The sequence below is a fragment of the Lactuca saligna genome, chromosome 2 (genome assembly GCF_052625555.1).
Source record: "Lactuca saligna cultivar CGN05327 chromosome 2, ASM5262555v1, whole genome shotgun sequence".
NCBI lineage: Eukaryota > Viridiplantae > Streptophyta > Magnoliopsida > Asterales > Asteraceae > Lactuca > Lactuca saligna.
In genome coordinates this window covers 65533564-65548132 of record NC_136418.1, presented here as the reverse complement: position 1 = coordinate 65548132, position 14569 = coordinate 65533564, and positions in this window count along the sequence as shown.

The window sequence follows — 14569 nt, the reverse complement described above, 5'->3', positions numbered from 1 at the left end:
GTTTACGGCCCAATAACATACCTTGGCCGTAAACTCACATAAGTCCCCCAAAATTCATGTTTCAAGTGTCCAAATGTTTAAACCAAGATCCTATAATTCATATCTAATCCATAGAAGTGATTTGGAAGGGTTTTAGGGCATGAAAACCCCTTTTACATGAGTTTATGGCCTAAGCTTATGCCTTGGCCGTAAACTCCTTCAAATGGTTCAAAATCAAAGTTTTAAATGTTCTAAGTCCATATCTTGAAGTCCCATAGCCATATCTAAAGTCCAATTGAGTTTAGGAAGGAGTTTAAGGACTTAAAACCCCATTTAATGGAGTTTATGGCCCAAGCTTGTTCCTTGGTCGTAAACTCAAGTTCTTGGTCCCAAAACTCGATTAATTCATCAATTTGAAGGCTAAAGGTGTTGAATAACATGTTAGGGAGGTTACCTTAAAGATTTGAAGCCTTAAACTTGAGATTTGGATCTTAATTCTAGCTTGAGGAGAGAGGTTGTAAGAGTTTAGTGAGAGATTGGCCAAAGGCTTCAAATGAAGTCTTAAACACATTTATATAGTGTTTAAGTTTTGGACACGGTGGAATTCTACCCGATACCGGTGTTAGACGAGGCTTTTGGTCGTACCCGATTGAGTTACCGTAACCCGATACGGTAATTTCTAGAAATATTCCGATCACTAAAGTTGGGTGCTAAAATGATTTCTAAATGTATTAAGACACCCATTAAGTCATTTTAAATGTGTACTAAATAATGACTTAATTAAACGGAAGATCGGAAATCGAAATGGAAATGACGATTGGTTGCGCGAATTGTACTACGAAAAAGTTACAGTAAAATGATACGGAAATTTCGGGTTGTTACAAAGGCCCACAATCCTAAGTCCAAATCCCTCCAAAAGGGCCCAAAGTCTTTCCTTCATTAATGGGCCTAGGGATAAAGTATGCATCTATAAAGGGCCACATGGCCTAATAAAGCCCATACATGACATCAATAGCCCAAATCAATTATCAAGGCCCAACATCTTCAAACGATCTAGGCCTAAAGCTAAGTGAAGACCAATTGGCCCAAAAAGTCCACTGAAGCCCAACTCCCACAACTAAGTGTATGGCCTACCTACATCAGAAGTATGCTAAGTGTATTGGGTTACTCGGTTGTATGCGCAACGTACACATTGGTACACCCAACGTACAAACAGATAAAGCACATCCTCCATTAAGTGCTTAATACATGAAGACTATAAGTTCCAATTTCATATCTAGGTTGATTAAAGATTTATAAGGCATAAAGTTGGCAACTTTATGCCTTTGCATGCCATAAATGCTCCCAACAACTCATTCTAGCCCATTAAGACCTCTCCAAGGGTCTTAACTTACGCATGGAGCCATAGAAACCATCAAGTTTGCATTTTTATGACATAACCAAGCTAAAGGACCTCATATCTATCCTTCATAACCTCTGGAGCTAGCCAAACTCCCAAGAGATGATTTATGAACTCAAAAGAGGACTCTTAGAAAACCCTAGCTCAATAAACAACAAGGATTAGCAAAGAGAAAGCTTTTTACCTCCACAAGCTTCCTAAGCTGCTCCAAATTCAAGATCCAAAATATTTTCGCACATCAAGCTTGCTTCCACTTCCTTCTCTTTGGTAGCACACAAAAAATTATCTATTTGAAGCACTCATAAGTTCAAGAGGCACACATAAAGGATTTTAAGGTTTTAGGGACGTTTGAGAGTGAACGAGGTTGGTTAGGGTAAGGTCCAAATAACTTAAGGCTGCTTAAATAGGTCATTAATAGGTCACAAGTCCGAATATTAGGGTTTTGGTCTTCATCCACGTACGCCCCGCATACCCATCAGTACTCCCCGTGTACGTGGTAAACCTCCACGATCAACCTTCCTCAGTACCCAAAGCGTACCCATAAGTATGTCCACAGTACGAAGAGACCAATTATACAATGAAATTTCATTTTAAGGGAAATAAAGGTAACTACCTGGATTACGACAGTTATAAATCTCCCCCACTTGAACTAGACTTCGTCCTTGAAGTCTCCTGATGCGAAAAGATTTGGATAATGCTTTTTCATCTCATCCTCAGGCTCCCATGTCCATTTGGAGCCTTTCCGGTGTTGCTATTGCACCTTCACTAGCTTCACCTTTTTATTCCAAAGAGCTTTAGTCTTTCTATCCAGAACTGTAATGGGCTTCTCAATATAGTTCAGGTTCTCATCCATCTGAATATCATCCAATAAAATGATGGTAGCCTCCTCTGATACACACATCCAAAGCTGAGATACATAGAAGGTGTTGTGGATATGACTCAACTCATCAGGGATATTCAACTGATACACAACCTTTCCAACTCAGGCAGAAATCCTGAATGAACCAATGAATCAGGGACCCAACTTTCCCCTCTTCTAAAACCGAATGACAATTTTCCTAGGTGAAACCTTCAACAACACAAAATCTCCCACCTGAAACTCGAGATCCGATCGGTGCCGCATAGCTTTTCTGACGGCTCTAAGCAACCCATAGTCTATCCCGCACCTGCTGAATCAATTTAGTTGTCTTAAGCACCACTTCGGTGCTTCCCATGACTCGATGCCCCACCTCCCCCCAAAAACTGGAGTCCTGCACCTCCGACCATACAGCATCTTAAACAGGGGTTGATCAATACTATCATGATAACTATTGTTGTATGAGAATTCTGCTAGTGGAAGGTAAGTATCCCAAGTCCTTTCTAAGTCTAGTACACATACCTGAAGCATATCCTCGAGCATCTGGATCGTCCGCTCGCTTTGACCATCAGTCTGGGGGGTGGTAAACAGTGCTGAAATGCAATTGTGTACCCAATTCCTCAAGAAACTTCCTCCAGAATCCGGAGGTGAATCGAACATCGCAGTCCGAGACCATAGATACCAGCACTCCGTTACTAACCACCACCTCCCGCCCATAAATATTTGCTAATTTCTCCGCGGAGATACTCTCAGAAATCAGAATAAAATGAGAACTCTCGGTCAACCTGTCCACAATAACCCAAATGCAATCAACACCTCGTGTCGTCCTAGGAAATTTAGTGATAAAGTCCATGGCAATCTCCTCCTATTTCCACATGGGGATGGATAACGGCTGAACCTTTCTGTGAGGTCTCTGATGCTCGGCTTTGACCTTCCTACAGGTCAAACACTGTTCAACATACCACGCAACTTCCTGCTTCATGCAAGGCAACAAATAGCTCAATCTCAGGTATCGGTACATTTTCGTGGCCCTTGGATGGATAGAAAACTTAGACTTATGTGCTTCCTCCGAGATCTTTTGCCTCACAGATTCAATAACCCACGGCCATCTCAAATAAACCCTACAACACCGAGTCAATAACCCTCGGCCATCTCAAACAAACAAATGAATTTGATCCCTAATCTGTTCGGTCTTCCAATTTTCCTTCTTCAACCAATCCACATGTGCCCCCTTGATCATATCCATCAAAGGTGAGATAATCGTCATCCTCAAGCAAACATCTCGGATCAAAGCACTTGTCGCCTTGTGACTCAAAGCATCGGCCAACACATTGGCCTTCCCGGGATAATACAAAATCCTGTAGTCATAATATTCTACCACATCTAAACATCTCCTCTGTCTCATATTCAGATTCTGTTGATCCATCAAATATTTTGAACATTTGTGATCGGTGAAAATGGTGCATCGGACCACATATAAATAATGCCTCCAAATCTTGAGGTCAAACACCACTGCCCCCAATTCCAAGTCACGAGTGGGGTAATTTGCCTCATGAGGCTTCAGCTGCCTCGAGGCGTAAGCAATCACATGCCCCCTATGTATTAGAACATCTCCCAAACCCGAAATATAAGCATCACAATACACCACAAAATCATCCAATCCCTCGGGTAGCACCAAATCGGGGCCTGGCATAATTTCTGCCTCAAAGTCTCAAATGCAATTTTTTGATATGGACCCCACCAAAATGTTACACTCTTCTTGGTTAAGCGGGTCAAAGGTACGACAATCTTGGAGAAATCTGAATAAATCTCTGATAGTACCCCACTAAATCCAAGAAACTCTAGATCTCAGATGAGTTCTTCGAAACCTCCCAATGCATTACCGCCTCAGTCTTGGCCGGATCTACCGAGATACCCTCTTGGTTGATCGTGTGCCCCAGAAACTGCACCTCATGCAACCAAAATTCGCATTTGGAAAACTTAGCATAAACCCTCTCCCTCCTCAAGGACTCTAACAACTCCCTCAAATGTTGCTCGTGATGTTCCTTGGTGTTAGAATAGACTAAGATATCATTAATGAAAATGATCACATACCGATCCAACATCGACCTACAAACCAGGTTCATGAGATCCATGAATTTCGTTGGAGCATTAGTAAGCCCAAATGGCATCACCGCAAACTCATAATGACCATAACGAGCTATGTAAGTCGTCTTCGGTATATCCTCATCCATGATCCTCATCTTATGATACCCTGTACGAAGATCAATCTTGGAAAACCAAGATGCACCCTAAAACTGATCAAATAAATCATCAATCCTCGGAAACGGACAACAGTTCTTCACTATCAGCTTGTTCAGCTCCCGATAATCAATGTACATCATGTGTGACCCATCCTTCTTTTTCACAAACAGGATCGATGTTCCCCACAGGGAACTGCTCGAACGAATAAATCCCATATCTAACATCGCCTGGAGCTGCATAGACAACTCCTGTATCTCAGGAGGAGCTAGACGTTATGACGCCTTGGCTATCGGAGCCGCACTAGGCACCAAATTAATACGGAACTCCACTTGCCTCTCGGGAGGAACCCTAGGTAACTCCTCTGGAAATACATCAGTAAAATCTCTCACAATAGGTACCGTGCTCATCTCTGGCGTGGCCTCCACCCTCGTATTAGAGACATAAGCCAAAAACCCAGAGCAACCCAATTGAAAGAGTTTCCTAGCCCTCACAGTCGAACAGAGGGTTGTCCCATGCAAGGCTCTCTCTCCATGGATAACCAGTTCTCCCACACTTGGGGTTCGAACTCTCACCAGCTGACACTTGCAATCTATCATGGCCCCATTGGGTCCCAACCAGTCCATCCCGATGATTACTTTCTAACCTCTCAAAGGAATCGGAACCAAATCAATAGGAAACCTCTCTCCAAACAAATACAGAACATTCCTCTGAAATACCCTCGCAGCACTCACGGTACGATCATTTGCAATCTCCACCACGAGTGGGGAATCCAAATTTTCCAGACCATCTCGAAACTTCTTTCTGAGCACAAGAGATACAAATGATCGGATATCCCCCGAATCAAAAAGAACATGAGCAGAAAATCCGTTGATGAAAAAGGTCCCTATACAAGATTATATCAATATAAGCATAAACAATCAAATAAATAATACAGGAATAGATCACATACCAGTTATGACGTCTGGCGCTGCTCGAGCCTCCTCTATAGTCAGCTGAACTGTGCAGCTCTTCACCACAGGAGCTTCTGCCTCGACCGGACGACCATCAGTAATACTCATTATGGCGGGCATAGGTGCCACCACTACTCCTCCAGTCAACCTCGGACAATCGGCCTTTTTATGGCCGGTCTTGTTACATTGGAAACAAATCAAGTCTTTATTGGTGAAGGGTTTTTAGCATTCTAACACTCCTATGGTGTACATGCAACCCTAGATGCTTTGGAGCTATGTTTACTCTAATATACATGCAAACTTTTGTATTTCCAAAGCATCATCCTAACTTGCATACTATGGAGTATCTACACTTCAAAAATCTAGTTAGATGACTTACCTTTGTTGTAGCTTGTTAACTTGGAGCTTTAAGAGCCTAGCACCAATAATGTGAATGCCTCAAATGGAACCACAAATCACCACCAACAATTGGAGGACTTGAGAGAATGTTTCTTGCACACAAAATCAGATATGCTCTTCCAAAGACTCACCGGTACCGATTTCATGAGCTAGAGAGTTTCTTATATAGTGTGTCATGATTAGGGTTACACCATGAAAACCCTAATGTGCAAAGCTTCCCACATTCCTTAGGCTCCATGGGTTTTAACCTCCATGGAGTATCCATGGGTCACCACATGGGTTTAGCCCAACATAAAGAACTATGGATCATAGGCCCACTTTATAAGAATGAATGATTTACACAATCAATCCCCATATATTTAATTAGTCTCTTTTGATCACAAAATTAATTTCAAATTAATTCTTGATCAATACTAAATAATAATATGATTTCATATTAATATATTAGAACTTATAATATATTCATAAGTCACAAATAACCTCTTCTCAAAAGTCCATCCTTACAAATTGTTCTAGTGAAATGTAACCCAAATGGACCATGCTACTCTCGGGTCAAGTACATACCAATTATAGTTATGGACTTACACAATAATCCAATAGTCTCCCACTTGGATAAGTCTAATTACTATTATTGCAAGTACAACTCCATAACCCGACTACACTACTAGAAAAACAGCCTTTTACAACGCACAATGCGTGTCATAAAACGCTCAGACGATGTGTAAATGTGTGTTAAGGAAGGCCCTTTCATAACGAGAGACAACAAGCTTTTACGCGTCATCTATTTACGACACGTATTTACGACACACATTTACAACACGCAGTTACGACACACTATGTGTATCAAGGAAGGCCCTGTCATAAAGGAAGACAACACGTATTTGCATGTTGTAACCTTACGACGTGCGTTTAAGACACACATTGTGTATCATTGAAGCCTCTATCAGAAATGAAGATGACACGCATTTGCGTGTCATAAACTTCAGCAACCTTTTACAAAGTTTATTTCACTAATATGTAAAATACAAATAATTATTCCAATAATACAAAATAAAATACCATAAATAACAAAGATAATTAATTTCAGTAATAAGTCAAATACAAATAACTATTCCAATATTGAGTAAATGTAATAAAAAAAAAAAATAAGCTCAAGAGAAGCAGAATTTATATACAATTGCATTATCTAGCTTCCTATGTGCCAAGAACTCTCTTTGTGTTTTCTTGAGTCTCGTTTCCTCTAAAGCTTCTAGTCATGCCAAAGTATGGTATCTTAGGGTTTATGTCCACCAGGTGGTATGGATGGCAAGTAAGCACTTGGATCATTAGCTAGTTGTTATGCTATCCAGGAATCAAACAACAAATTCACCTTATTAATTAATTGATGTTAACTAATATAAAACAAGTAATGAACTTAATATTAAGCAAAGAAATAAACTAACCTTATTTTTTTACATGAAAGAGTTGAAAGAAACAAAAGAATCACCTGCTAAGTTAATTAGTCCATTATCCCGAATTCTACATGAATCCAGATTCAAGCTCTCTAAATTATTTAAACCTGCATCAAGAGGCACAAAACACCTATATATGAGGATAATATTGTAATTTTAATATTTTATACACATCAAAAATTTCAAATTTATATTTAGTATAAATATAAATAAAAGATAATGAAGCACCTCTCAGATGTATCAAAACAACATCTGAAATATCATTGAATCCCAAATTGAGTTAAATCCTGTAGCCCTAATAGCATCCAAGAAATTAAAATTAAAATTATATTATAAACTCATATATTTAACAAAAAAACATTTTAGATTTAAGCTACCCTGAGGAAGACTTGCTTGAAAATTTATCACACCCGTTATCAGTCAAAGTACATCTGCTTAAATTCAGATAAAGCAGAGTCACAATATCTGCATTAAAAAATTAAAAGATTTGGCATTATGTGAGTAAGAAAAATAACATAATAATAATAAAAATATAATAATATGGATTTCTTATATATTAATCAATCCATCTTAATTTACCAATTAAAATTGATCTACAGATCTCCTGATTTCTATTTTGTTTGAGGGCTACAAATGCAAGTCAAACATCACAAATGTAAAGTAAAAGTCAAACTGGATTCACCTTTAAAAAATGTGAACCCATGATCTGTCACCTTGCTGGAAGAAACTTCCAACTCTTTCAAGTTTTTTAGCTCTATAAACATTAAAAGATTTGAATCATCAGCATAATAATAAATGATTTAACTGAAAAGTCCAATGCTTACAATAGTTTTAGTAATGTTAAAAAAAAATGAAAATTCTATATAAATTTGTGTTGATACTAAGACTATTATGTTACCTGAGAGAGGTTCCAAATCATCATCAGTAATGCAATTGCAATAGTTAATGTTAAGCACCTCAAGCTTTGATAAACCTGTCACAAGCATAATTACGTATCAAAAATAAAAGGAAAAAAACATTTCTTAAATACTATTAAAGGAAAGTATAATACCATTTAGATGAACAAGTCCACCATGGATCAATGGGCATCTTTCCAAGTCTAAATTTAACAAGTTGACCAAATTGGAAAGCACAATTAGTGATATTCTTTTCAAACTCAAATTTGTTAAGTTAGAAAGACATGAAATGAAAAGAAAGAAAAAGTTGTATATAGCTAATCTGATTTTGGGGGTGTGAAATTACCATTATAACCTCAGAGAAGAAGAGTATACTGGTAATGTGATCAAGCCCAGTGTCTGCAATTTGGGGACAGAAATTAAAGTTCAAATCTTGAATGTTGTCATGGTTTTAAATGTGGAATAAACCATTATAAGTAACATTAGAATTAGAAATATTTATTTGAAAGCAAAGACGATCCCTATGAGGATATGACCTTCATCCAGCTGTCATCAACTCCTGGATATTCTCCTAATTCAATATCCTTCAAAAACAATTTAAACAAGATGTTGAATTAGAAAAAAAAAATAATAAGATGTTGAATTAGAGCTGTCAAAAATTGAACAAATGCAACATTAGCAAGTTGATTTGTGATTTTTAGCAACTTTAAAGAACAGTTTAATCGAATAGGTTTAATAGGGTTTAAAGTTTTTGACCTGAAATAAAAAAACCAAAAACCATAAAACAAAAAATTAAAAAATAAAAAAGTAATAGTACTAATGATGATACTTTTAATAACAAAAGGGGATCAAAACCTAATGCATTTTGTGAAAAATTCGGTTATGCAAATGGTGGACCTGTTAATAGGATATGGAAGGTAACCAATGGATTTTTTGTAAAAAATTGAAAATGACTTTTCAGGTAAATGGCACAAAAAGAAATGTTTTTTTTCTTTTTTTGTAAATGGGGTTTTCATTTAATATTTAATTTGACAAGTACAATACATTACTAACATGGGATAAATAATGGGGTAATAAAGATTTGAAATTTAAATATGAACATATCGACCATCGACTATTATTGTCCATCTTGGAAGCTCCTTCTTCGGCTTGGCTGATGAAACTGTGACATCCCCATTTTCACGGTAAAAAAAGACCGATTTTTGTTTATGCTTTATAAAAATCAGAGTATCTTTTTTAATAAAGAGGTTGTGGAATTTGTTCCTAGTAAAACATGATAAATACGTTATCAAAGCATTTCCGAAGAAAAGTACTTTTTATTCCTTTTAAAACATTTGGGATGTCATTATCAATATAGAAACATAAACATAAACAGAACTTACATTCATTATCACTAGTGATTTATATCTCCTTAATCTCTCAGTGTAATGTGACTTCATATCGACACCTGTGATATAAATAAACTGAGTGGGTCAGGTTGGGAAACCTGGTGAGTACATAGGGTTTTCAACCCACATTAATATAATTATTATGTTTAAACAATCAACCCAATTACCCATCCCCATTATCTTCTTTACTCTTAAGGATCTACCCTAAGAATCAACTATTCCTCGTTCATTTATTCCTAAGGAATCAGCACGAAGTCCATCGTTACCATGCTTTACACAACAGGCACTAAGTCTGCATAGTTGCTAGGGTTTAGGCATCAAGTCTGCATGATCACCAAGGTTTAGACATCAAGTCTGCATGATCACCATGGTTTAGGCATCAAGTCTGCATAATCACCAAGGTTTGGGCATCAAGTCTGCATGATCACCAAGGTTTAGAGTACACCGGGTGAACACATCGTTCACAACACTTACATGTTGCGAGCCTGCTAGTGTTCCACTGGACTATCTAGAATAGTCTGTGGTTGTCATCCATACTCTGCTGAATGACGTGGCCATCATTTGGGAAAAAGGCTTCTTACATCGTCCACCTCTCGCCCTCACCACACGGTCTATTTCACCTCTCAACTCATCGTCCAACTCATACTCCATATGTTACATCTATCCATGTTTTAACCCAACATTATCGTAGATATAAAATACATATACAATTTAAATCATTTAAAACATGTATAAAATCGTTCATTCATCATAGACAACAAGTATTCAGATAATAAGCACACATAGCACGTAATTTATATAAAATACTTCATATCTATGTGTAAGATGAAACTAACTATGCACTCACTTGATACGGTGGTGACTCGGTACTCGGACAACACTTCGTTACTCTCAAAACAATTTCCCTCGACAAAAACTAGTATCAATACCACTAGGGTTTAGTATAACGTTAACCACAACTAATTAATAGTCTAGCTATTATTATTATTATATAAGCGTTAAACAACACTCTATATAACTCATAATAATAGCCCAAATAATTATTTTAAGGACCTAATAAAATTACTATAATTATTTGAAAGCTATATTCGAAATTGCATAAGCGTAGCTCACTTACAGCGGGTTTTAAAGAACACCGGGCTGCGCTTGGAGCAGCGTTTCAAAACCGAAAGACCCTTTTTCTCGGGACTCTGGGAGCCTCGGGGCTTCCTTCGGGTGCTAGGGGATCAACCTAGGCTTAGGGGAGGGTTAAAAACCTTAGAGTGAGAAATTTTAGAGAGAGAAATGATTTTGGCGTGATAAATCCAGCCATCTTCGCATCTATTTATAGCGGTTGGGGGCTTCGGACTACGCTGCGCGTTCAGCAGCTACGCTGGGCGTAGTCCCGGATAAGGTTGCTAGCTTCGCACAGCTGGCTCGCACTCGGACAGGACCCGGATAAGACCGAGGAACGCTGGGTGTACCCAGTCTCGGACGTGGGGCGTAGCGAAGGAGCGATGTGGCGATCATCGGATGTGAGGCTAGGCTTCATCGGACGGCTCAGATCGAGCCACATCATCTAACTCACATCAGGTCTCGCAGAATCGAGTTCCAACTTCAAAATTTTGTATCTTTTTCATACGTTCCCCGTTTTTGACATTCTTTATATCCATGTGAAGGCGGGAATGTACTCTACAACTTTCTTTTAGACTTCATCAGCTAATTTTGACTTTATATAAATTTTATATTTTTAACAGGCCGGGACAGGATTGGTTCATTAAAAATCCATAACTTCTTTATCCGACGTCCGTTTTCGTCTGTCTTGTTATCGTTACACTACTATTAATGAGATCTTCGATTCTCGTTTAGGTTGTGTTGGCTAAAAACCGTTCGATCTAATATTCAAACTTCGAGTTGTACAAGCCGAAAGTTCAAAAAATCATAACTTCCTCATACAAAGTCAGCTTTGGGCGTTCTTTTCATGGATGCTCTTAGTTTAACGTATTCTACGACTTTCGTTTAGATCACTAAGGCTGAATATCGCTCTATCATAAAATCAGTATTCACGCTTCCCAGTGTTGTGTTGGTTCCATCGCGAAACTTCGATGGGTCATAACTTCTTCGTTATAAGTCGGATTTCGGCGTTCTTTATATGTATGGAAACCTCGTGACATATTCTACAACTTGGTTAAGATTATTTATTCTAAGTAATCTTTTGTAAAAAAGTCATTTTCGACCCCTATTATCTCTTAATTGACTAGCCCGGATCTACGGGCGTTACAATTATCTCCCCTTTAGGATGATTACGTCCTAGAATCATCACCGAGACAGGGCTCACATGATGACTCCATACGTTTTCTCTTCATCCTAAGTAATAACCGTAACTTTGATGTTTCTTCGAATGAGTATCTAACTCTAAGACTTCCTAACTGCTAGCGGTGCCCGATCTTGGACCGGCTCTCTATCTCATGTTAGACTTTCAGTCATGATCTTCATGTCACGATCTCGATCTTTACTGGATACGAACTTAAGATAAGTTCTTTATTACTACAATGGAATGATGTGTATCCTAATGACCTATCATCGTATATGCATCGTTTTGACTCGGGTCTTTTAGAGTCAAATTCCAGAACAAACCATACCTTCCTTCATGTTCTAATCACATCTTAAAAGGTAGCATTTCTAGCTACAAGTAACTGTCGCGATACCTCTAGCGATCACTTAAATTATCTTTTACTTCAATTCTATGGCTTAAGTCAAATGTTACATCGAACTTGGTTCTTTAAACCACGTAACATATCCATCGTAGTCGGACTCAATTTGATATGACCACTAGGGTCGGAATAACAACAATATTCTTAGTCATTACCGAAACGATGGTAACGACATGTTTGAGTAAAACGGAATCGATTATTGGCTTCTTGGTAACCTTGTGACTTTTCCTAATCCAAGCGTGAGTCCTGTGCTTCCGGTAGTATATGCATCTACTACCTTTGACACCTACTCATACTCGTCCCAAGTATTGTCTCGCAGTTTTCCAAGTTACCATACAAGAAAATCACATAGCAGTGTAACACATCAGATAACAAAATGAAGGTTTTATATTATTACTTGAAGTGATTACATAGGTGTTCAAGTTTAGCCTATACTATGCCTCTAATAGGCTACACCACGTGGTACTATCTACATGACTACTTCATAACTCGATCTTTGGATGTCAAGCCTTCACTCCTGAATCCTTGCGTTGTCATCTGCTTCGTCAAGGATCATGTGGAATGTCATTAGCTTTAGTGGTGTGTTTGGCCTTGCTGCCTCGTTTTTCTTTGGGCAGTCCCTAGAAATATGCCCTTCTTTGTTACATCCATAACACACCTTCTTGTTGGACGCACACTTGCTGGCGTAGTGCCCTGACTTTTCACATTTGTAGCAAGTCACCTCCTCGCTACATTTCCTGAAGTGCTTCTTTTTATACTTCTCGCACCACTTGGTTTCACCTCCTCCTCCTTCTTCAGTCTTTGAGAAATTCCTTTCTTTATTGGATTTTGAAGATCCTTCATGCTTCCTTTTTTCTCCTGTCATGTCTTTTTCTAGACCCCTTTCTCTTATCTGGGTCTTTACATTCTTAGTTGCTCTAACAGTTGTTTCAAGGTAGTTTCCATTTTGACCATTGGGCCGAAGTCTGTGGGCAGTCCGTTAGCAAACCTATCAATCTTGGAGAGTTCGGTAGGAACCAAGTAGGGAAATAGCTTCATCCTCTCGGTGAATGCGGTGGCATACTCATCAACACTCATCTTCCCTTTCTTCAAGTTCTAAAACTCGTTGTTTAGGTCTATCAGATCTATCTCTGACCAATACTGTATTTTCAACTGTTCCAAGAACTCTTCCCAGGACATCCTTAGGGCTTCTCCTCGTGGCATCGTATCTGCCAATAGCTTCCACCAGCTCAAGACTCCATTTTTTCGTTGTCTTATTGTGAAGACAATCTTCTGTTTTTCGCTACAGTTGCTGCTCTCAAACACCATCTCCATCTCAGAGATCCAATCCATAATGTCAACCAGCTTCGAGCTTCCAGAAAGACTTGGTGGCTTGGCACCCAAGAAATTCTTATACATTCGCCCATCCTTGTCGTTTCACTTTTCCAGGCCATTCCTTCGTTCTCCTTGAGTCCCAACTTGACTCACTTGGCAGCTATAGTTCCCTTCCTTCGATTACTCGGGAATCAACTCTGGTTGCTCAACGGGTACGATAGGTTCATCCCTATTCAACATCCGCCTCATTTCTTCTCTTTGTTCAGCTAACATAGCCTGAATCACGGCTTGTACTCCAAACATAGTGATTGGCTCGGGTACATCTTCTACTACAACATGTATTTGCTAAATAACCGGGGGTTGATTCCTATTCCCATTTGCATTCCCAGCTCCACCTCGGGTTCTGGCCATTTTGATCTATACACCGAATAAGGTGAGTCTATATCATGATTTAGGATTGACGTTTTAAATCATCCTTATCACTCCGAAACATTTATATGCTAGTTCTAATATCGTATTCGTACGTTTAGAATCCTAAACATATAAGGTTTCTAGATCCGGTCTGCAACAGACCATAGATCCGATCGAATGATAGCAAAAAGTATAACAAATCATTTAGCACGTAAAAGCAATTTAGGCATCATTCATAAAATAAGCTAGTGCTTGTGTATATTCAGGAGTAATACCTAAATCTATTGGACACCCTCCTCACAATCATTGCTTAGCATTCTAAGTTTAAGTCTAGAAATAAATCTATATTCCTAGTTCGCTAAAACTAATGCTCTAATACCAAGTGTGAGATCCCCATTTTCACGGCCAGAAAAGACCGATTTTTGTTTATGCTTTATAAAAATCAGAGTACCTCTTTTAATAAAAAGGTTGCGGAATTTGTTCCCAGTAAAATATGATAAATACCTTATCAAAGCATTTACGGAAAAAAGTATTTTTATTCCTTTTAAAACATTTGGGATGTCATTGACAATACAGAAACTTAAGCATA